A 25,192-nucleotide genomic window follows, 5' to 3' on the forward strand; every position below is an offset into this window, starting at 1 on the left:
TTCCATACTGCTTCCCAGAGTGGTTGCACTAATTTACATTCCCACCAACAATGAATAAGGGTTCCTTTTCTCCCCTACATTCTCATCAGCATTTGTTGTTTATTTTCTTTCTTTATTTTATCATTTTTATATTTATTCACATGCATAAACATTGCTTGGGCCACCACCCTCCAACCACTGCTTTCTGGGCAGAACCTGTTCCGTCCTCTTGTTCTCCAATTTTGTTGGAGAGCGTGTTGTTTGTTTTCTTGATGATAACCATCCTGACTGGAGTGAGGTGAAATCTCAATGTCATTTTTATTTGTATTTCCTTTATGGCCAGGGATGTTAAGAATTCCTTCATGTATTTTTTTGTTTTAGATCTTTTTTGATAGGGTTTTGTTTACTTGCCTGAGGACTGCCTTGAAATGCTATCCTCCTACCTATGCCTTCTGTGAAGCTGGGATTGCAGGCACATTGCTCCATGATAAGCTTTTTGTTGAGATTGGGGAGTCTCATTAACTTTTTGCCCAGGCAGACCTCAAACTGCCATTCTCCCTACCACTGAATCCTGAGTAACCAACCTTATAATCATGTGCCACCATGCCTAGCCCTTAAAATTTGACTTTTAAAAAATTCATACATATTCTTAATTTTATGTTTACAATAGTCAAATATTTATATATGTTGTACTTAACTGAGTAGTAGTAGTTGTTCTGTGCTGAGTTACTCTGGCTTTTCCAAATTTTGTTTCCAATATTTTATTAGTGAATCTTACTGAATTTATTAAAAACTCACTATTTAGTGCTTATAACTTAAAAATGCTTTCTTTTTCATTGTTGTGCTGGGTTGGGGTACATTGTGAAATTTACAATAATTCTTACAATATATTCAATATATCCTACTTGAATTTACCCTCTCCACTACTCTCCTTTATTCCCCCCATCTCCATTCCTGGAATAGTTTCAAAAAGTATCATTTTCCCACTTACATACACAGTGTTTGCACCATATTCACCCTTCTACACCCTTTCGTGACCTCCTTCCCTTTCCCATTTGATACCAAGCCCCCTTCACTGAGGCAGAACCTGTTCTACCCTACTGTTCAATGATTTTGTAAAAGAAAAAATGTCATTTTTGCTTTTTAAGATGGCTACACAAGGACTTTCCTTGTGACATTTCCATATATATATGTGTGTGTGTCTGTGTCTGTGTGTGTGTTTGTGTGTGTGTGTATTATAGCCCAAATTGGTTCATCTACTGTATTTTTCTTCATCCTACCTTAGTCCTTTTCTTACGGTGGTTTCAACTGGTTTAAAAATTCTATATATATTCTTGTATAGAGAGTGCATCAATCATATTCACCTTCTTAGCTTGCTTCTTTTACCCTCCCCCTCTTATGTATCACCTCCCCTTCATGTGACTTGTTTTTCATAATATTGCAGACTTTGACTTCTGAACCTACTTAAGATGATGTTCTCCAGTTCTATCCATTCACCTGCAAATGACAAAATTTCATTCTTATTTGTGGCTGAATAAAACTGCCTTCACATAACTTGAGTTTATTTGAATGATCAGTTCTATCTATGGCTTGATGCTGTGCATTTATTTTTAAAGCCCTTACTTAGAACACTTTGGGATGTTTAATACACCAGCTCATAACCTCTTACAGCAATTACAGAATTTCAAAAGTATAATATGTTAAAGTAGGAAATTAACTATACAGACTTAGCCTTTTTGTTTATTAACTAAATGCAATCAGAAAATGTCTTTGTCCTGCTTAAGCCTATTTCTTCATCTATTCAAGGATTAGTTGGTTAGAAAGCAGAAAGGTTCTCTTCTTGGTATGAATTTTGCTGTTTTCTGGGTCATCAACTGTACCCTTGGAGGAGATGGTAGCTGAGTCTCCAGTTTGAAGGATGATAATTCCATTTTTCTGTCAGAGTTATTGCTTCTGATAACCTCATCCTAAACAAATCTACATATTTCTCTTACTTTACTTTAGGAATTGGTTCAGTTCATTACACCCAAGACAAATAGAAGACTTAAAAGTCTCATCATCTCCATCCTTATCTTTCTTCTTCAGCTTGGGAGGGCTAAGCACCTAGACATTATTGCATTGGGTTGCTCTACTTTTTGGGTTTTAAAAACTTCACATATTTATAAGTAAATCCTTTGTGAGAAGTCTTCAAATTATCTTACTTTGGCTGCATCTTCTGTCTCTGGCTGAAACTCACTGACAAGAGTGTGTTTCACTTCATTGATAATAATATTAAATGAATTATTTTGTGGTCTACTGACAAGTGCTTAATGTTATTTAAATTAGAGGTCTTTTTCCTGTTTTAAAATTGATAAATCTTTCACAGCACAAGCACAAGGCTGGAAATGTGTTTGGTGGTAAACTCAGATGTAGTTTCAGGTAATTGTTCATAAAATGGGCTTTTCAAGAATTTTGCAAATTTACAAAATATGATAATAGGTTCATGTAATAATAAAGTTTTATTATAGTCAGAGTATCATGCTGCACTATGATACACAGTGTACTACCACCAATTAGATTTATTTTGTGTCTTTTTATTAAGCTTGATGGTCCTACTCAGCTGTCTTTATTTCTAACATACACAAAAAACGCTCATTTTAGTTACTTAAGAAGTGTTCGATAACAATGGAACATATTCCCTGGACTACACGTTACAAGAACAACTAAGTACTTGTCAGAAAGTCTTGGACATAAGCTTCTTTATAACAAGGCTTTCAAAGATGCAAAAATAGTTGTCTCATGCTATGAAGATTTCAATAATGGCTTTAAATTATAGCAAATTGTTACAACCCTAATGCATTAGGAATGGAAGATACAAATTGCCTTCCACCTTCTAAATAGAGCAATTATTGTCAGTCCTCTCAGGTTCTTGGTACATGAAGTCTAATATAATCCGATGTCACATCTACTTAATTTGGTGTATCAGTCAGATATTATATTGATACCCATTTCCATTGTGCTTTCCCAGGGTGTGGGTGGGCAGTGATGGGTAGTTTCAAATTCTTGTTTTAGGCTCTCAATGACCACCAACCACCACTGCTCTGAGTAGACAGACCCTGGAATACACATTACTTTTCTCTGTTATAAATCTCTTTAGAAAAGCATTTCATTTATGAATAATTGCAAGATATTTTCAGGTGTTTCTATTTCTGACTTTACTGATTGTATATGTTTATAGGAACAGAATTCATCATGCATATCACTTGTCCAAAATTTTCTAACTTCAGGTGATTAATAAGGACATGAGAAGCAGTTTTCATTTAGATTTTTGCAGGTATCAATGTCTTAACTGTGATTCTTATCGAAAGTATTTCTTCATCTTCAAATTGTAAATGAAACAAAACAATAAAAGGAATAAGAGTATGTGATGATGAAGGTATGACTGAAGGAAAGAAAGAAGAAAGAAAATTGTAAAAGTTCCTCATTTCTTTTAATGTGAACTCTCAGAGGAAACTTATACAGGAAAGAAATCACAAAGTAAGTATTACATTATCCATAATAGCCAAAAGAGTTTCACTCCTATCCTTGTAACGACATTTTTCATTTTCTTCTCATATCCTCTCACCTCCTTAAATTTCTCCAAGAATTCCAAAGAATGGGTAAGGAGAAATGATGGTAATAATTTCTTTGAGGAGGTAGGAAACATTTTTATGTGTGTATACATACAGAAAATTATATTAGTGTAATTGAATTTTCCTCAAATATTAATAATGAACTGCTTTAGACATGTTAAATTGTTTAGTAAGAGGACTTGATATAACATTAAAACTCAATAAGTATTAGTTTTGTTAATTTTTAAAAGACACTTTTAAAATCATTGAGTTTAATAATCTTATTTTCACAAAAGCAAATGGAGACTAGATGATAAGTTCTGTTGTTTACCTAAAATTCTGAATATTACATATTTCAATCCATTTTTTAAAAATTAAGCCTCATGTTACATAAATAATTTACTCCTAGCCAGGACCAGTGGCTCATGCTTGTAATCCTAGCTACTCAGGAGGCAGAAATCAGAAGGATCGCGGTTTGAAGCCAGCCCAGGGAAATAGTTCATAAAACCCTATCTTGAAAAATCCCATCAGAAAAAAGTGCTGGTGTAGTGTCTCAAAGTGTAGACCCTCAGTTCAAACCCCAGTATTGCCAAAAAGAAAGCAAGCAAGCAAGAAAGAAAGAAAGAAAGAAAAAGAGAATTTACTACTTTAATCAGTAATAAAATAGGTCATATTTGTTAAAAGAATAAATTAAGCCCTGTTCTTTACATTCTACATCAAAAACTATTCACCTAATGTTGTTAAATATATATGTTGGCAAAAAATTGTTTTGGGCAGAACTGAGGGTTGAACTCAGGGCTTTGCATTTACTAAGCAAGTGCTCTATCACTTGAACCATGCCTCCAGTCCTCAAAAATAATTTTTACGAGAGAATTTTGGATGGTGCATGAATGATATAATAATTTAGGCATACTTATAAGTATTTGCACTTTCAAACAATAGAAGCAAACTGTAAGTACAGCTATCACTTTTAAAAATTTACAATTTGCACTTTCTGTATTTGTTTCAAGATAACATTTAGGCTCAGGAAAATATCAGTGATCAATATTATTCATAGCTTAAGTCAAAATGACGTATATTAAATACAAAAAAAGAGATTAAATCAGATGTTTTTCAAATTCAATTTTATAAACTTTTCTAAATCTTTTATTAAGTCTCTTTAAATGCATTTGAAGATCAAACATTTAGAGATTACATACAATCACATTTTACTGCATACCAGTTCTTTTCTAGGAAAGCTTAAGAGGACTATAAGTACTTTACCAGAGTAATTAAAATAAGCATATGCTTAAATGTTAAAGTATACCAACAGTCATATGTATAACACATTGCAGTCTTATTTCTTGATATACACTACCTGATTTCAATTGCCATTTTAATGCAAGTTTAAAAAACAATAATTGTAAAAATTCTATCTAACATGGCATATTCAGTCTGAAGTTAGTAGATACTTTATATAAACTCATGATCACGAGTAAATAAGTAAATATTGTTATCTGCTACAAGTTGAATAGAATAATAATTTATGACATGTTTAATGAGTCATGGGAAGCATTCAGAGTGAACTTTGAATCTGTGAAGATGGAATGTGTGACAAAAAAACTCCAAGTGTTCAGATATTGATGTTGATGATACGTGAGACTGTGAACAGCATCCTTGAGCATTTGAAGACAGAATAATTTTGCAGATTTGCCATATGAAGTATAGCACAGCACCTCCATACATTTTTTTAAAAGTCAGTATTATTATCCCTATTATTTCCAGCCCCCCAAATACCTGCTAAAGTAGATGTTCCTTTTTGATTATTTCAACTTGTACTAAACCCCTGTAGCTATAAAGCTTCTTACTGCCAAGAAAATGAGTGAAAAAGTCTAACTTAATTCAGGATGACAGGGCGTGTTCTATATGGAAGATGAGAGCAAAAGCACAATTGAAGTCCAATCGTGAAATGCCTGAGTGCTATAGTGGAAGCAGAGTTCTGAGGAGAGAGAAAACCTTGCATTTGAATGGTGTGATACAGTGTTCATTAATTTATTGTTAACATGGTTTGTAACTAAAGTTACCTTCCCAATTCCTTATTTGACTTGTTACAGATAGGACCTAGATGTGTGGAGTTAACACAATACTGATAAGTTTTCATACTTAAGGATACCCATCATTACAACATAACAAGACATATGAGTTTTCTGAGACTGAGGATCCAGCTCTCCTCACAGATTTGAGGCAGTAACAGACATGGGTAGATACTGTTTTAAAAATGTATGTTATTATTTTCCTCCTATTTCATCTAAATTAAAATGAAAACAATGGCACTATATCTTTACTGCAGAGCACAAATCAGAAGAAATCATCACTACATTCAAAATAAGGAAGCAATGACATGGGGTTGAAGTCAAGTCCTGCTGCCAAGTTACAATCTGTTTGTGCTTTATGAACTTCCTAGTTTTCATTTGTATATTGGTGGGGGTAATGAGACCAAATTGATAAGATGATTGGAGAATTAGAAACTGTAATACAGAAAACTTCCATACCCACAAGTTCTGCAACCTCAAATTCCTCAATCTCAGATTGAAAATATTCAAAACTTAATTACATCCATACTGAACATGTGCAGACTTCTTCTTTCTCATTATTACTCCCTAAGCAATAAAGTATGAAAACTATTTACATAGCATTTGCTTTGCATTATGTATTATAAATAACCTAGAGATGATTGAAAGTGAGAGCAGGTGCATAGGATATGTGAAAATATGTCATTTTACATAAAAAATTTCAGCATTCATGGATTTTGGTATCTGCTGAACCAATCCATCCCCCACAGATACCAAGGGACTATTGACAGATTTCCTTAGATGATATTGCCAAAAACATAGATAGATAGATAGATATAGATAGATACATATGCTACAAAATAGATCATAAATATATTTATAAATATATGTACTTGATGTCTATTACAGATATCAGTGACACTTTTGTTTCCTTTTAAAAATATTTGTATGGGCAGTTTAACTTATACTTAAAGACTCAAAGAATACAACTGTTGATGGCACTGGAGTTTGAAATGCAGGGCCCAACACTTACTAAGCAAATGCTCTACCAATTAAGCCATGCCCCCATTCTAAGAATAAAACAGTTGAGAAATCATTTTCATTTTAAATACACTTTCACTTTAAAAATCACTTTCATTTTAAATCATCATTGAGATGGTAGGCCATTAACTGTCATTTAGGCAAGAAGGAAAATTTTGTTGATATACATCACAGTATTTGTCTCAAGTCTTAAGACTCTGGTATACATTGGCTTCTAAAAGAGTCAAGTAACTACTGAGAAGTTACTTCTTTTGATGGCATGATTTATTTGAAGTAAAACCAATAACACCATATTGCCATAACACTGATACAACACGATATCTTCCTCATAAGGTTTCTTGTCAATGGCCATTTACTTACAGGTCACACGAGTATTCCCTGCCCTAGATCTTAAGCCTATTCCCAGTAGATGTCATCAGTGTCTTCAATAGTTTAAGGTGTTTTGAATAAGAAAAGTATTTAAATTACAAAATTATAAGAAAGTTAAGTTTAATTTTTTGTTTAATTTTTTTAAAAGATATGAATCATATACCTACTCTCAGAGGTTAAAGGTGTTTGGTATTTTTCTTTCTTTCTTGTACCTCTGCCAGAAGTGACAATTTCCTATATGTCAAATGGAAGAGGAGAATACATTTGGAGATTTCTCTGGATAACATTTGATATACATACAAGGTTGCCTTAGCAGCCAATGAAGTTGTCTTGATAGTCACAAGTCTGAAAAGACACATTTAGGTTGAATATTATAATCAGTCTTTCATATATGCTAAGCTAAAAACTAGACATGCTTTCTAGCAATGATGTAGCCTTCTTGTTAGTCACATTTCCAAAGCCTCTTATAACTAGTAGCCTAAATGTGAAAGAGTGAATGCAATTGGCCTATACTCTTCCATTTGTGGACAATTCTCATGCTATCACTTTGTTCAGTACCATAAACCTTTACAAAAATTTGACAAAATTTAAACGTAATGCTTCTCCTTTGATTTTTCATGTCTGCTCAAGACAATCTGACTTTCCTAACTTGTTCAGAGTAACTTCTTCAATCTATTTAGAAATCTTAGTAACTTATTTCTTCCCGTGTAACAAACTTGAAATTCCTTAGCTCACAAGTAAATCTTTGACTATTAGTGCAAAAACTTCTTTCCCGTTTTTATTTCCAGTCATAAAACTTATCTTTTCATCACACTGAATTGGTCTCCATTTTCAAAAAGTAATTTTCACTTTCCAATATCTGATCTTTTGCTTGAGTCATTTCTTCTAAGAGAGGTGGAATCATTTCCTTTTCACTTCCAGTCATTATCCTACCTTGATTTTGCTTGGAATGCTACTATGACTTTGAAGCATGTAGTGATGTTTGAAAATCTGGGAAATACAGAACTTGGAGAAATTCTGAGTTATTGAGTTCCTGTGTCTCAGATTGGAAAAAAACAAAACAAAAACACGCATCTTCTAACTTGCCAGCAAGATTGTTCAGTGTGAATTTTTTCATTTTAAAATTGACACATTAAAAGAAAGGCTTAAAAACAGTAAAATCAGATGGCAAAATATTGCTTTGTTTTCAGCATGATTTGTCATTGTCACATTGTCCATCTCTAATGAATCTTGCTGGATTGACTAGCAGGTGAAATTTGTCAAAAATTTTGTTGAAGCGTTCTACTTTTTATTCTGGTAAATCTAACACTGTATGTAGCTCCTGTAAGTGTTTATAATTTTTATTCAGACCTGGAGACAATCCTCACTTAATCTTCCCACTAATCAGCAGCAGCTCTGTATTTATCAACAGCATTCTTACCAAGAGTAACATTTCATTTTCATTTTTGTTTAACTCAGCAGACTGAACTTCAAAAATAGTGTGCCTGGAGAGCATTGCAGTCAAGAAGTCTCTTATGGATACATATTTACTACATGTTACTGTAACATTCTTTCAGCATTGGAAGCAACAAATCCTGCCTGCTGCTACTTGTTGTTCATAAGACACTAACTGATTGAAAACTGAAAAAATAAAAAAGTGCAAATATATCTCATGTGAAAAATAATACCACAATATCCCAAATTTGTCAACTGAGCTACAATGGCATCTCCTTAGTCTTCATCTGCAAACATTTGTCACTACAATTAGTCTCTCACACTATTCTAAATGCCAAACAAACACCAAACAACTATATCATGACGTGTAGTATTACAAAAAGAAGTCAAGTTAGTGAACTCCTATTTATTCCTGGTTAGCTTGGGACTTGGTTTAGCTATACTAAATTATTGCTTTAAATTTTCTTGATCTTATGAATGTTCTTTCAACCATATTTTTGTAGAATTAACAATCAGATATTTAGGACTATAAAGTCAAAATTAGTGGATGAGCTTGTTTTTTAATGAAAGAAAATGCATTCAGCATACATTAGTATTCTATTTTTGTAGTACATTTGCAAGTATGATTTCTTAGGGTCAAAGAAATTCATTATATTTTATAAAAATTCAGAAATCACTAACATTTTATGTTAATATGGAAAAGTTAAATCTGCTTCAGAATTGCGCATATTCAAGTGGAATTGCTATATAACACCATCATAAAAATGATGTAAGTAATCGCTAAATTCCCTTTTGTATTTTGCCTAAAGTATTTCTCACACATGTCAAAGACTACTAATTTATACAAAATTTTGAAGTCACTGTTTTCAGTTGGCTTCTGCAATATTTATGATATTAACTGCTCTAAAGTCAATTTTATAGGGGAAATTTTAGTCAGACTGAAAACTCAGGACTTTAACTTCTAAATATACTCATTAAATTCCCACTTACTGGATAGTAATGGGCCTTACATTTTCCTTACTGTTTAGATATTAACTTTTCAGTTGCATCAGAGAGTAGAATTGCTGCAATAATCATAGAAACACTAAGCAGGTTTTTTCAATGCAATCCTCATCTTTAACTTCTGATAATTTCTCTTCTATTGATTTGAAATTTATCTTTGTATTACTATGGAAGATATAATTAACTAAGAATTTAATGACATTAATAGGACAGCAGGAGATAGTTTGAGGAATCAAATACTTAACAATAATCTAGTAAGCTAATTCTATGAAAATGTAATAAGTTAAATAGGTTTTCTCTGGTCATCCAAGTAGGTTTGGCAGATATTATAAGCATTTTGCTGGCTTATGTCAGTAGTTGTAAATCTAGGTTCAAACTGAAGCTTTGGAATTTTAGAGACATACTGATATCTAGGCTCTGCCTCAGAACAGTTCATTCAGAATTTCTTGAAGCATAAAGCAAAAGTAATAGTGTATAACTAAAATGAATAAAATGACATACAGTCAGACTATTCCACGATTAAAAACATGAGGTCAGTTGTCCTCAAGCTTTATTGCACTTTGGAATCACAGGAATATTTACAAACTGCCAATACCTGGATCATCTCCCATGCAACATGGGTGTTGGGTTTGCTGAACCTCCCTAGGTGACAATCTGTACCAAACTCTGAAAGCCACTGTATTGAAAAATGTCTCTTCTGTATAATTTATCTTGTTACTTTATAATGATTGCATATTAAAAATGTGAAAGTATGGCTGGAGGCATGGTTCAGGTGGCAGACTGCCTGCTTAGAAAGCATGACCATCTGAGTTTAAACCCAGTACCACCAAAAGAAAAAGTATATAAGTCTACAAGAATAGTATTCACAGTTCTCTGAAAAAAGAAGCAGAATAGAAATGTTCAGAAAGAAGTATTCCAGATTTATTGAATTCAAATATTGTTACAGATATAGTACATACAACACTGTTCTTTCAAAAATATATATTGTCCATATAGTGTTGTTGTTTTAAAATAACTTTTGTGCACATTTGTTATAAATTATGTAGAAAACTGGAAATATTGGAAGCCATCAATGTTAACAACAGACACATTGCCTCACTTTTATTTCTAGTTAATCTGGATTATTATTTTCATTTACTTGATTTGAAATTTCAAGGGTAGATTCAGGTTTGTTGATGTCAGTGCATGTTCCTTTTCAAAAATGGTTTGGCTTATTTTTTTTAATAACTACAATACTATTCAGTAATGGAGAAAACTACATTTTTAATTGTTGTCTCTATTGGTAATTTCCATATGCTGGTACCATAAATCCTTGCTGCATATTTTTGTAATTGTTTTGGAAGGCTATTAGCACATTTGGAGATTTTTTTTGTTTTGTTTTGTTTTGCTTTCTGAAATCTATATTGAGAATGAAAAGAATGGAGTAATTTGGGTGAACTGTACTTCTCTTGGTAAAAATAGACATATTTTTGATGTTAAAGCTGATTCTCCACTGTGTAAGCAGGGTAGATGTAATTGATAAAGCTGCAATCATTAGAAGATCTTTAAATATTTGGCTTATATAATTACTTATGCAAACAGAGTCTTCACTTTAGTGTCATTTGGCCATGGCCACAGCTGGGATGTGTAGGAATAAAACAGGAGAATGACATCAGCATAACAGGTATGCAGGAGGACCTGGTGCTTTAATACTACTAATACTTTCAAAATAATAATTTCTCCTAATATTTGGTAGAACTCTAAATGCTATTCTTGATATCTTACTACACTTTCATGATTTATTTTCACCATGGTCTCTAGATTAGATTGAGTTATAAATTTGGAAACCATGGGAAGGTGACAAGCACAATGGGAATACAATACTTTGTCACTCACCACTCCCTGCTACTGGCTGATTGAAGGAGAGTTTGCATATTGCTGAGGTCTTTAAAGTAGAATTGGGGATGGGGGATCCAAGATGGCAACTAGGGTACAGAAGCACAAAGCCTAACCTCCATGACTCCAAAACCTCCCTGAGAAGTTGGAGCCACACCTGGATAACTCTAACTGCTTCTAGCCAAAATAATAACTGCAGCTGCACCAGGTGCAGAAAAAAATTCAAACACTGACCCACAAATCAGCCTTTAATTGTAGTTAACAGCTGTGACCTGCTGCACAGCCAACAAGGTAGGTCCAGCCCCAGGGAAACCCTCCTTCCCCACGGCAATTTTTTTTCTTCTTTTCTTTTTACTTTCCTTCTCTTCTCCTTCCTCCATCAAGCAGAAATAAAGCATCAACAAGAATCAAACTTTTGACATTCTGAACCTCTACCCCAGGGAAAGCTTCCCCATGCCATGTTACACTGAGAAAATTTGGAGCCATTTCTCACTGCTGTCACTGCTGCCACTGCCAGCTCCAAACCTGCCTGTGCCTCATTTGACAGAACAAACACCCTCAGGATAAACTAGCACAGCCTCTGGGCAGACTTATCACCCCCAAAAAGCTGAATAATAAATAGCAAACTATAATCTAGCATAACAGCAGAAGGGGCAGGAATGCTGAAAGTGCACCAGAGAAAAAGGGAGGGACAAGGAACTAGTTTCAGCACCAAACTATCAGTAAGCAAACACAGAAAAGGCAGGAAGGCTGAGAGTGGGCAGGCAATAAGCCACTCCACAAAACAGAGCAGGTAGGGAATCACAGAGCTCATCTCCTGAGCCAATGAGCTGTATCCAAAATCTAACTACCCTACAAAACTGAAAAACAAACAGTAAACCATCATAACACACAGACAGCAGAGGGGGCTGACAGAACACTGAACCTACCCCAGAGAAAGGAAGAGGGGCAAAGAAATAACCCCCCAGTGTGGAAATCCCAGTAAACAAACACAGTGAAAAGCCATCTCAAAAGCATGGTGAGTAGAGGATTGCAGTGCTGATCTCCTGAACCAGAGGCCACATTCAAATCTGAACAGCCCCACCTTGCTGGGGTAGGAGCTGAGCAAGCAGCTGCAGCTGAAGAATAACACAATCATCAGCTGGGGAGATCAATAGTTCTAACCACCCTGCATGATCTGGCAAATCTGCCTCACCTCACAATTTCAATTTAACTGGTAGAAGAACAAAACACTACACACAAGCCAATCACCTGGTAAGACCATATCAGAGCTTCTGCTTATATGTCAGTACCAGGATTGGATGCCAGAGGAGTAACTCCAGAACTTAAACTAAGACTGAAATTCTATTGTTTCTGAACCTAGTGGTTTTTTTGTTTTGTTTTGTTTTTTGTTTGTTTAGTTTGTTTTTTTCTTTTTTGTTTGTTTGTTTGTTATGTTATTGTGGGTTTTCTATTTTTATTTCTATTCCTATTATCTTTTTGTCTTTCTATATTATCAACTTTACCATCATCATCATCTCATCCACACTCTCACTCCCTTCACTCTCCCTCCTTATCCTGTGTTAAAATCCATTGATCTCCTTCCCAACAACTCATTCTGTCCCTTCTCATCCACCTTTTTCCCTACCCTCACCTTCTTCTACCATTCTCCCCCAACCTGTCACCAGACTACTTCTCCCTTCTATACACTCGTCAACCACTGACCAACCTACAATACCAACTTTACACAACCCCAACCCCTGCAATCCCCGACACAAGCACCCTCCACTACCACAACAGAAATACACCCAAATACACACAAGGGCCACAAAAGCCAGCAGCCCCTGCACTGCTTCTGCCACTCACCCACCCCACTTCCCATTTCCCCTTTAGGGCCACCTTATCCAAATTTCTAAAGCTAGCCTTACAAACATTAACAACTTACTCCCACTGTTTATTGATATTACCACCAAGGGATCTTCTATATAACATACAAGCTAATGGTCAAGTATTGAACCTGTGAATTAGTTATTACTGAATTACACCAGACCAGGGACATAAATAGCACATCAACCTTGCTAAGGTTGCACACAACCTTGCTTTTGTGTGCAAGACAGCCACAAAACAAAAATTAAAACAAGGGAGAGAAAACAGGGGACTAAAGCCACCACTAGCTTATCAAGAGCGCAGTTGCACAGTACCATGTGGAGCAATGGAAAGAAGAAAAAAAAATGGAAACCATTCTCCTCAAAAAAATAATTTAATACAAGATTCAGAGGGAAATGAATAAAACAGATACCTAGTTACTAACTCCAACAAAACAAAGGTAACTGATACCAAGGAACCCAGTGTTGCCCACAAAAACACCCTCAAAGAAGAAATCTTGAGAGTAATCACTGAGAATTTCATGGAGAAGATACTAGATGCAGTTAACCAAAATGTAGAAGATGCACTCAAGAAAATTCAAGACACCAAAAATAAAGAATTCAACAAGATACAGAAATGAATAAATTAACTCATAGGAGCCCTAAATAAACACCAGAGTGAAACAGAGAATACTATAGAGAGATAAATGAATTAAAGATGAAAATAGAAAATATTAAAGAGGAAGTGACCCATGATATGGAAAACTTCAGAAAAAAAGAGTGAAACAGAAACAAAAAACACAGTGGAAATCCAATCCAGCAGACTAGAACAAGTGGAAGACAGACTCTCAGGACTTGAAGATAAAATAGAAATTAAAGAAAAAACTGAAGAATTGTTAGTCAACCAACTTAGACCTGTGAAAGGAATATACAAAACTCACTGACTCCATCAAAAGACCAAACCTGAGAATCACGGGCATTGAAGGAGAAAAGGTCAAAGCAAAAGAGATTCACAATACATTCAATGAAATAATAACAGAAAATTTCCCAAATCTTGAGAAAGTTATGTCCATTCAGGTACAGGAGACCTCCAGGACACCAGACAGACTTGACCAAAGTAAAATCTCCCCATGGCATATTATCATTAAAACAACAATCACAGAGAAGAGAGAAAGAATATTGAAGGGTGTAAGAGAGAAAAAAAGAAGTAACATATAAGGGTAAACCCATCAAAATCAAAGCAGATTTCTCAACAGAAACCTTAAAAGCAAGAAGTGCATGGAGTAAGGTTTTCTGGGCACTGAATGAAAAATAACTTCAATCCTAGGATACTCTATACAACAAAACTATCATTCGAAATAGATGGAGCAATAAAAGTCTTCCATGATAAACAGAAACTAAAACAATATATGACCACCAAGCCACCACCATAAATGATTCTTCAAGGAATTCTGCACACAGAAGATGAAAGCAAACAAAACCTAGAGAAGAAGGGCAGTATCAAACCACAGAAAAAGAAAAGACAGAAATCAGAGAGTAACATTGATTCAGCTGCACACAAACTGTTTAACAACAAAAGAAATTAAATGACAGAAATCACCACATAGCTATCTATCAATATTAACACTGAATGTCAGTGGACTCAACTCTGAGACTCAAGGCAAACTCTTCATAGTAACCCACTGTGAAATCAAAAAGAAAATTACATACTTCTAATATACAATGGCACAAAATAAAAAAGGAGGAATCAGGGCATACAAGGGAGGGATGGGATCAAAGGAATTTCAAAATCCAGCAGGGTAATGTAACTACACATTGGGTATCGGCGATACCTGGTGGTATAATGCAAGCACCCAAGGAATCATCCAGCTCCACAACTATGACTGTGCCATTTGCAACCCACATTGCCTCTCTCTTGTGCTGGCTCCACTCATTGCCTGGCAGATATCTCACCTTCTTGGCATCTACAATTTCCTTGAGTCTTGATTGAATCTTTGACTTCACTCTCACAGACTTATGCATCATCCTCTCAGGGGCTGTTGTCAGGGACTCAGACCTTGTTACACATTGCCTGGACTCCCAGACTTTCTTTTGACATCTGACTAGAAAACCCATGACCTCATAACACTTCCATTCTGCATGTCTTGGGCAATGCTAAGGCCTGTTGTAGCTCAAGAGGGTCTGTTGAGCCCTCTGAGAAGGTGGCTACAGCTGCCTCTGAGTGACTGGATACCTGAGTGTGGTGGAATTAATCATGGAAAATAATTTCTAGACATCCCTGTGTGAGCATGATGCCTCAAAGGCACTTTCTTCCCAGGTAAATATTTTCAAATGAGTTTATCCTTCCTTTCATTCCTTTGAGGCAACAATAGGAAGCTTCTGGTCAATTTCTGAGCCACTCTTAAGGCATCTTTCCTAATATTCCAATGTAAAGTACTTAGCTTTTTAAAAATGATATGATGTCTTTCAAAAGCAAATCATGCCTTCCTCAGCCCAAACTTTACTTTTTTGAGCACAATACAAGTTTTTTAAAGGTCTGTCTGCTCAGGCTTTTGATCACAATTTTCACTGAAAACCTGAATAAAAGAATCTAGCAATATCCATGCCATGACCTGAATGCTGGATTCCTGTGAACTGTCCTCCACTAGATTAATTAGTCCAAGACCTTTAAACTCATCTCTCACAAAGTCTTAGGACATGGAGAGAATGTAGACAACTTATTTGACAGAAAGTACTATGCATGGCCTGTGGTCCAATTCCCCATAGAATCTTTGTTCCCATCAGAAACCTCATGGGCAGAGTCTTTACTGTGTGCATTTCTATCAGAATTCTGGTCTTCTGAGCTACCCACCAGAATTGCCCAGTAAGCTCTCTTTACAACATTCTAAGTTTTCCTTAATCTGTATCTCTAAACTTTTCTAAATCTGTCCCACAAACCAGGTCCAAATGTTTAAAACAACATGGTTAGGTTGCAAGGATGCTTTTCCTGGTATTAATTTTCTACTAGTTGCCTTTCCATTATTGTAAAAAATACCTAAGGAAAAACAACCAAAAGAAAGAAATTACTTTTTCTGGCTTATAGATTCAGAGGTTTAAGTTCATATTTCTTGGCTTCATTGATTGCCATGGTGAGGCAGAACATCATAGCAGCAGGAATATGTGGCAGGCAGGAAGCAGAGAGAAAGAAGCAGAGGTTATAACCTGGTATAACCATTAAAAGTACTCTCCAATTTACTTATATCCTACAGCGAGGCCATAACACCTAAAGTTTCTATCATCTCCCAAAGTAGCACCTCCATTTAGGACCAATTGTTCAACATACAACCTTATAGGGGGCATTTTATATTCAAATTATAATAGTTCTTATCCCAGTGTCTCTATTTGTCAATGCAACTCCAGCTGAGAGACACAGCAGCTAGACATTCATCTTGAGAAGTTCCATACACACTAACTTGAATTGGCGGTGAACTATGTTTTGTGCTAAGGTATAAACATCTAGACAGAGGCACCACTCAATTGTACATTGATTGGACAGTCTTTGTAAATTTCTCAGTTAATCCCCCTAGGTGGAACTATCCTCACTTTGAATTTTAAAATAGCCAGGAATCTTGAATTTCTAATGGCTTATTTTCCTCTTCTCTCTCCTCCCCGTAACATTTTATGCCTATTGTAATGTATCTCTATTGTAGATGAATGCCTTTGATCCCTTGCAAAAGAGTATTATGCAGTGTAATAGCCTAATAAGTATTCTGTTGTACAGAAAGCCTATCCATCTCCTTATTATAACCCTTTGTGTTATTGCTTTTGTCACATCTCTATCATGAGTAGGGACATAGCATAGTATTTTCTCACAAAAGTATTTAACCTATGAGATTCTTGAATAAAATTCAGTTTCATATATATGTACATGATTTTCTACTATCAGGGAACACTGCTAAAAACATAAACTAAAAAAATGAAGCATCAGAAGTGTCGAGAGAAATGCCATTCATACCATATGCAGTTCCCATCTACTTTGTTCCTAGGTATTTCTTTTGGTTTTAATCTACATAAATTCTCTTTTATTTGGCCAGAATTCTAGCAAAAGTAGCTCTCTTTGTTTCCAGCTCACAGAAGATTTGAAGAAGCACATTAAAAAGGCACTCATGAATAAGAGGATTTGAAAAGTGGGTACCAAGTACACATGTAGGAGTGAGAAGAGAATGTCAATTGCATAAATGTGAAAAAGAGAGTGAGACAATTATACAAAGCAGATTTAGGATTTGGAGTGGCAAAATGTCCTAAAAGTTTAATCACGCCTTTGGATATCTCTTTATAACAGCACAAACAACAAAACATGTTTTTAATGATGACATTGATAATTTAAAATGTGCAAAGTGTTCCACAATCCACTTATTGTAGAAAAAATGCAAAAAGTTTTAAAATATTTCTAATGAAATATGAAAATAAAGAATGTCCATTAATTGTAACATCCTCTTAGACCAACAGTTTATTTTCTAATACTGTAAAAATGATGAATCATTTTATGTGCTTTTAAATGTATTATGATCCAGTAATTTCTTATAATTCCTTAAACATCACTGAAAAGATAGCTGAAGTATAGGAATAATTTCTATTGTGCAGGAGAAAGTACGGTAAGTTTCCAAACAACAAAGTCCCAATCTGGATAATAATTTGGAAGAAAGTAAGAGTTCTAAAACTTTGGTACTTATTTACCTACACAGTGTTACTTATTTTCCATTCTACAGTTTCCAGTGTCCCTTCAATACAGCTGCAAGTTTGCTTTTATCCTTTTAAGTATTTTTTTATTTAATTACTGTGTTGTCAGAGACACAATTGTAATTCACAGAAGCTCGCACCTCAGTTGAATGCAGAAATTCTTTCAGAGAAGATACTTTGAGCTATCATACTGACTAGGACATCTTTAAGCCTTCTGTAGGAGCAAAGGAAAAGAATAGAGTAGTGAATAGGAATAAGTGTGTGCCCGGGTGAACAGATGTAGTGTACATTTTGCAGTGACTGACAGTTGTAGCCTTAGTTTAATGTTTTCCCCCAAGAAATGGCTCAAAACAAGTTCTTCAAATGTCAGAAGGGAAGTTGGGCCAATAGCCTAAGTTTTGGAAAATCAAGTAAAACATTACAAGCAATATTGCTTGAAATGTATTTTGTGTTCACCAATATCTCTATAAAACATAATGGCATTTTCCTCCCATGTGGTACATTGTCTTAGTGAAACTGTTTACAAAAACAATCATGTTTTCACCTACTGATATCCATAGTTAAACATGATCAAATTAAAGTTCAAGTCATGACTTTGTGGATACTGTATGACACAGAGTTGGTATATATATATATTTTTTACTTTACATGAGCATTGCCAATAAGCATTGCCAAAAGTTGAAAGGTGAAACTAGGACTAGTCTCATTAGATTAAAAGACTTACCAAGATGCATTAAAGAATTATTTCCTTTAAGCCCTGTTTATCCCTTTCTTTTTCTGCTCAGTGCCTTCTGGAATGATTTTAAATACAAATTAGAACTCAGAAAGTTGTTTATGTACATGGATTAATTTGATTACATAATAATTTCCTGATGTGATGGCATACTCTTGTGGTTATTACATAAATACTATTTGGGAGTGATGAGTGGGAATTTAATGAAATCACTGTTTTTTAACATTGCCCAAAGTTAAAACAAAACATTAGGTTTTCTGCTTTCAACTTAGTAAGAACAGAGTTTTTTTTTTTCTACTCCACAATAATCCCAAATAGATAAAGTAGAGATAAAAGTTGTTTTATAAATGGATGCAACTAGAGATCACCATGTTAAGCAAAATATGCCAGACTGAAAGGGACAAATACCACATGTTCTCTGTTACACGAGGAATCTAGTCCTTAAGAATGAATGACAGGAATGCAAAACAGGTTATGTTTGGATATGGGAACCAGCAGGAGGGGAAAGGCAGAGCAAGAGGCTAAGGGAGAGATGAATATCATAAAAGTACCTTACAACATACCTGAAATGTGCACTATCAAAGCAGTTGAGTTCCACTAATATCAAGTAGAGTATGTTCTCTTAGAAATACCTTGAGTTTGATTCTTTTCAATATTTTCCTTTTCATAGTGATGCCTAGTTTAAGCATTTAGTTCAAACATAAGTCATCATTGGTTAGTCTAATAAAGGAAGTAAGAATTCTCCTGAAAAAATATATTAAAATGCTCACTAATGAATTGTCATTAATGTGACAAGAGTGTCAAAAGTATACACTGGAAAATGAGATGCTCTTTTAAAGTGGTCAGATTAACTCTCTTTAATAAGTAGATATCCATAGGCAGAAGAATGAAATTGGATCTTATCTCAACACTATGCATATAAATAATCAAAAAGTAGTCTAAATAAGATCAAACATAAAATTGAAACAATACAACTACTAAAAGGAAGCCTATGAAAAAAGCTTATTGACATAGGGGTAGGCAATGATGTTTTTTCTTGATATAACATGAGAAGCACAAACAATCCAAAAAATGGACAAGTAGGGTTTCATCAAACTAGAAAGCTACATGTTAAAGTAAACAATAAGAAGCTTATAGAATGGAAGAAAAATGGGCAAAAGATCTGAATAAAAATTTCTCAAAAGAAGACATAAAAATAGCTAGTAGGCATAGAAAAAAGATGCTGAATACATATAATCATCAGAGAAATTTGATTTGAAGCCACAGTGAGATTATCACTCTACATGGTTAAAATGGCATAATCAAAAAGGCCAAAAGTAGTAAGTATTGGTGAGAACGAAGGGAGCCTTTACAGACTGTTGGTATGTATGTATACAAGTATAGCCATTATGAAAAACAGTACAGAAGTTTCTTAAAATTTGTAAATAGAACTACCATATAATCCAGCAATCCCCCTTCTGGGTATGTAGACAAATGAAATGAAATCATTTCAAAGAGATCTGCACTCCCATGTTCACTGCATCCTCTTCACAACAACCAAGATATGGAACAAAATAAGTGTCCATAGATGAATGAGTGATAAAACTATATATATACACATACATATATATATATATATGTATATATATATATATATATATATATAGAGAGAGAGAGAGAGAGAGAGAGAGAGAGAGACTTTGAGTATATACACACAGTGGACTAATATTCAGCCTTACAAAAGAAAAAAATCCTGCCACTTGTGACAACATAGATAAACCTGAAGGTCATTATGCTAAGTGAAATAATCCAGAAACAGAAAGAGAAATGCTGTATGATTTACCTCATATGTGGAATTTTATAAAGTTTCATTCATAAATCAGAAAGTACAATGGTGGTTGGCAGAGACTTGTGTGGATAAAATAGGGAGAGGCTCATCAAACTATGAAAAGATTCAGTTATGTAGGGTGAATATGTTCTGAAATTGGAATTACAAAATTGCGAATAAAGTTAATAACACATATTACATACTTGAAATTTGCTAAGAGAGTTGATCTTAAATAATTTTAACAGATACACACACACACAGCTTGTAACTATGTAATTTATGGATTGGTAAATTAGCTTAATCGTGGCAATTATTTCACAATGTGCACGTATATCAAGACATCATAGTATACCTCTAGATGTATACAATTTTTATTTACAAAGTATATCTCAATAAAGCTGAAAATTTACTTTAAAATATATAAGTAATACATAGTTTGGGGGGAAACAAGTGCCAAGAAAACCTGGATCAAATTTAAAATAACTTGTTACAATTTCAGTCTAAATTAAATTAATTTAACTGGTACTCTGGAATATCACAAATAATTGATCTTATTACAAATAAAATAAGCCATGAAAATTTTGATAATATTGTGGCAAAATATTAAATTTTCTTGTTAATCCTATAAAGAAAATCTGTCTTATTCTTCCACAGAATAATTCTTATTCTTCAATGTATGGTTGCCCTATTTTTGATCATGTTAATTGTATTTAAATTCTCTTTCTGCAATGCCACTTAAGAAATAAGGTGTGTTGTTGTGAAGCTGTTAAGAAGACTCTTATCTCAACATCTATAAATGGAATTTCTTAAGATTATTCACACTTATAACTGTTTACCTTCTTATTTTTTCTTTTACTTTCAAAGAAAAATTTTAAAATACATAAAGGGAAAATTTATGTACAATATAAATGTATTCCCACCAGGTAGAAAACTTATTGATGATATTTCATCATATTTACTTTCATTCTTTTTAAAAATAAAACAAAATTTAGAGATTTAGCTAAATTCTCTTTCAATGAAATTCCTCAGTACTCTCTCCATTCAAATTACCCAGAGGAAAACCATATCTGACTTTTAGGGAATCTTTCCCTGCAATTGTCATGTTTACATAGTAATGTGCTTCCTGTATCATCCTCCATATATCTATATTTGCATGGGAATGTTTTCAATGCCTCCTGTGTTAATATGGAATCAGCACCAATGTTTTGGGCATTCCAATAATAATAGTTATTTACATTGTTTTAGTTTTTCCATGACTACAATTATTTCTCCATTGCAAATCTTTGCTGAGGTTTCCTTTTCCTCTGGAGTATATTTCTGCAAGTGAAACTGACAAATTATTATATGTGCACCTTTGTAACTCTGATAGAATTTGACAAATTACTTTTTAAAGTAGTTGTGCCATAGACAATGCTATCAATACAGTCATGTTCTCATTTCATCAATCTATGGGGAAAAGAGCACTTCACTTCATTATTTTGTATCTTACATATAATTGTGTAGTTTTTTCATTATGAATTTTATTTATATAGTTTGATGACTATCATCTGAACTCAAATGAAAGCATATCCATGGGAGATGTCAAGATTTAGGATAAAGAAATAGATTATCTAATAATTTCATTACTCTGTCAGGGCCACTTTTACAATTCAGTCATGGCTAGAGGAATAGCTCAGTGGTAGACCAGTTGCTTATGCATGAAACACTGGGTTTCTCAAGTACTACAAAACAATTGAATAATATGATTCCCCAAATATGTTGTTTGGTCCATCTTTCCCCTGCCCCCTCTCTCTCCCCACCACCCCCCTCACCTCCAGGCAGAACCTGTTCTGCCCTCTTCTCCAATTTTGTTGAAGAGAAACATAAGAGATAATACAAAAGACATAGCATTTTTGCTACCTTGAGATATTTGAGTGTGTAAGAGGAGATAGGACTGAGTAGGCAAGTGAGGGACATGGATTGCTTGTAGTTTTGAGAGGGGAGATAGAATTGCCATAAGGAAAGTACATCCTTTACAAGAATGAATATAGAATTTTTTAAACCTGTTCTAATCATCATAAGAAGGGTACTAAGGTAAAAAGGAGAAAAATAGAAAGAATGAACCAGTTTGGGCTATAATATACATATACATGGAAATATCACAATAAAACACCCAGTACAGCTATCTTAAACAAAAATGCCATTTTTTTACAAAAAAGGAGAATAGGAAGGCAAAACTTTAGGCCCTATCTGGGGGCCTATCTGGGGTTGGTACCAGTGGGAAGGGGGGAATATAAGGAAAATTGTAGGAAGGTTAGTGTAGTGGAAATAATTACATACTCATGTATGAAAATGAAAAAATGAGACTTGTTGAAACTATTGCAGGAATGGAGGTGGGGGGAGAAAGGGTAAAGGAAAATGAAGGAGGGGATGACCTCAACTATGATATATTGTAAGAACTTTTAAAAAATGTCAGAATGTACTCCAAATACAACAATAACAACAACAAAAAAGAATCTAAGGACAATCAATGTTTAGAAAAAGAAATATACCAATTTAACAGGAGCTATTTCCCAATTTAAAAGTAACTTTTCTTCTGTCCTGTATTTTCCCATAAATATATATGAAATTTACCTCTGGAAACGTCTTCATTCATATATATTAGTTTGTACAAAGTGGTTTCATTTTGATACTTCCAAACATGCATGCAATGCACCTCAATCAAATTCACTCCTTCTATCCCTCCTCCTAGCCCCTTCTCCTCACTTTGTAGCACAATTTCAACAGGTTTCATAGTTCTATTTTCATACATGGCTATAAAATACTTGGATCATAGCTCCCCCCACACCCTCTTCTTTCTCCCTTCCCACTTCCACGGCTTCCACCCCCAAAGAGAACCTGTTTTACATTCCTGTTACTCATTAATAAAAACTAGATTCTGCATAGGAAAAAAAGAATTTCTGGGTACAGAATATGTTTCATGAGTACACAGAAAATAAAAGTTTGTGAAAGACATTTTCTGTTTGCTTCTGAGCACTCAGTGTGTTAGCAGATATTTAAAGAGGAAAGGAGATGTTGGACTTATAATGACAGAGATGTGATATATTGGAAAAAATAGGAGAATGCATGGGAAAAGAAGATGACTTCATGAGTTCATTTGATGTTTGTGATCATGAATGTCAACATGCTTTGTGTCTTTTTTCCCTAGTCATGTTCACTTTACAGATTGGGAGCAGATGGAAAGATTAAATTGCTCATTCTTTTCCCCATCAAGTCTGATGAGGTAAAGAAAGGATAAGAAAATTGAAGAATTACTATGAAAAGATTATTATGATAGAATTGAATAAGGAGGAGAAAGGAAGTGTATTTGGTTTCTGGAGCCTTTCTTTTTGGCATGAATTCTGTCACCTTCTTGCTGTGTCTTCATGTGGCCTTTCCTTTGTGTACACCAATTCTTCTTATAAGAACATCATTACTATTGGATGAGAGCCCCATTTTTATGGCCTCATTTAACCTCAATTACCTCCTTATATTCTCTATTTCCGAGTACAATTATATTGAGGATAATTGTTTCAATCTATGAATTTTTTGGAGAGGTGATTCATTCCCTAACAGAGGACTCCACCAAGAGGAAATGCAAAGTGTTAATGTGATTAGATCAAGGAATAGGATCTAAAGAGCTACTACTCTTTGCTGTTATTGCCATACAAAGATGATATGATAACCTATAACTATATTGATTGTTATGCAATATATATCATAGAATAGTTGTGCCTTTAAAAAGAAAAAGGGAATACATTGGATTTTGTCTAAACCTAGGTGAAAATCTAAAACATCTTGTTGATTTAAAACTTGCACACATTTAGAGATATCTAGCGTGATTGTTCTAGGGTCAGCACACAATTGTCAACTATAAATATTCTCATTATTGTTGTTGCTGTTATCAGTATTTCCTACTCATCAGATAATTTAGCCAGGCAAATTAGCAAGATTAATTAACATGTTGATCCTGACAACACATTTCATTAACCATATAATTATTTTAATTCTGCCAGTAAGGAAAAGAAAAGTTCAACATCTTACCTACAGTAAGAGTAAAGACCTTAGGTGGAATTTTACCTATCCTTTCAGATGCTAAAAACCATACTATAAAATATGAGAGTTAAGAAATTCAGCTATGATATATTATAAGAATATTTGTAAATGTCACCATGTACCCCCAGGACAATAATAAAAAATAGGAAAAAGCCTTTTAAAAGAAAAGTAAATGGATAAATACATTTTTCTCCCAGCAGGTGTGCTTTTAGTAGTTATGTAGTTAAGCTGATCTCTGGAGTTCTGAAGATTGCTGACTCAGAGAGATGACGGGTCAGACTCATGTCTTGAGGCCATATTTTTTTAACCAGGTTTTTTTTCACTATTATACTATAAAATATATTTTGGTTTACTTCAGAAAAATTAATGTAATTAATCAGTACTACTTGAGTAGTACTGAAATAATACATCAATAGTATATTTTGTCTAAAGAGACCTAACACTAAAGTAAATATATACAGTTAAAGTCTGAGCAGCATAGGCTATGTGACAATTTCCATAGCTTAATGAAAGAAAGCTCCATTAATTCTAAATTTTGTTTGAATAAGTAGTGCTAAAATCATGATAGAAAGACAATTATATATGCATATGTGATTATTCAATGTCATGCTGATATTAGTATTTTCCTTTTACATGTATACTTAACATAAACAGTATAATTTATAGAAAGGTCA

Source organism: Castor canadensis, chromosome 1 (assembly GCF_047511655.1).
Source record: "Castor canadensis chromosome 1, mCasCan1.hap1v2, whole genome shotgun sequence".
NCBI lineage: Eukaryota > Metazoa > Chordata > Mammalia > Rodentia > Castoridae > Castor > Castor canadensis.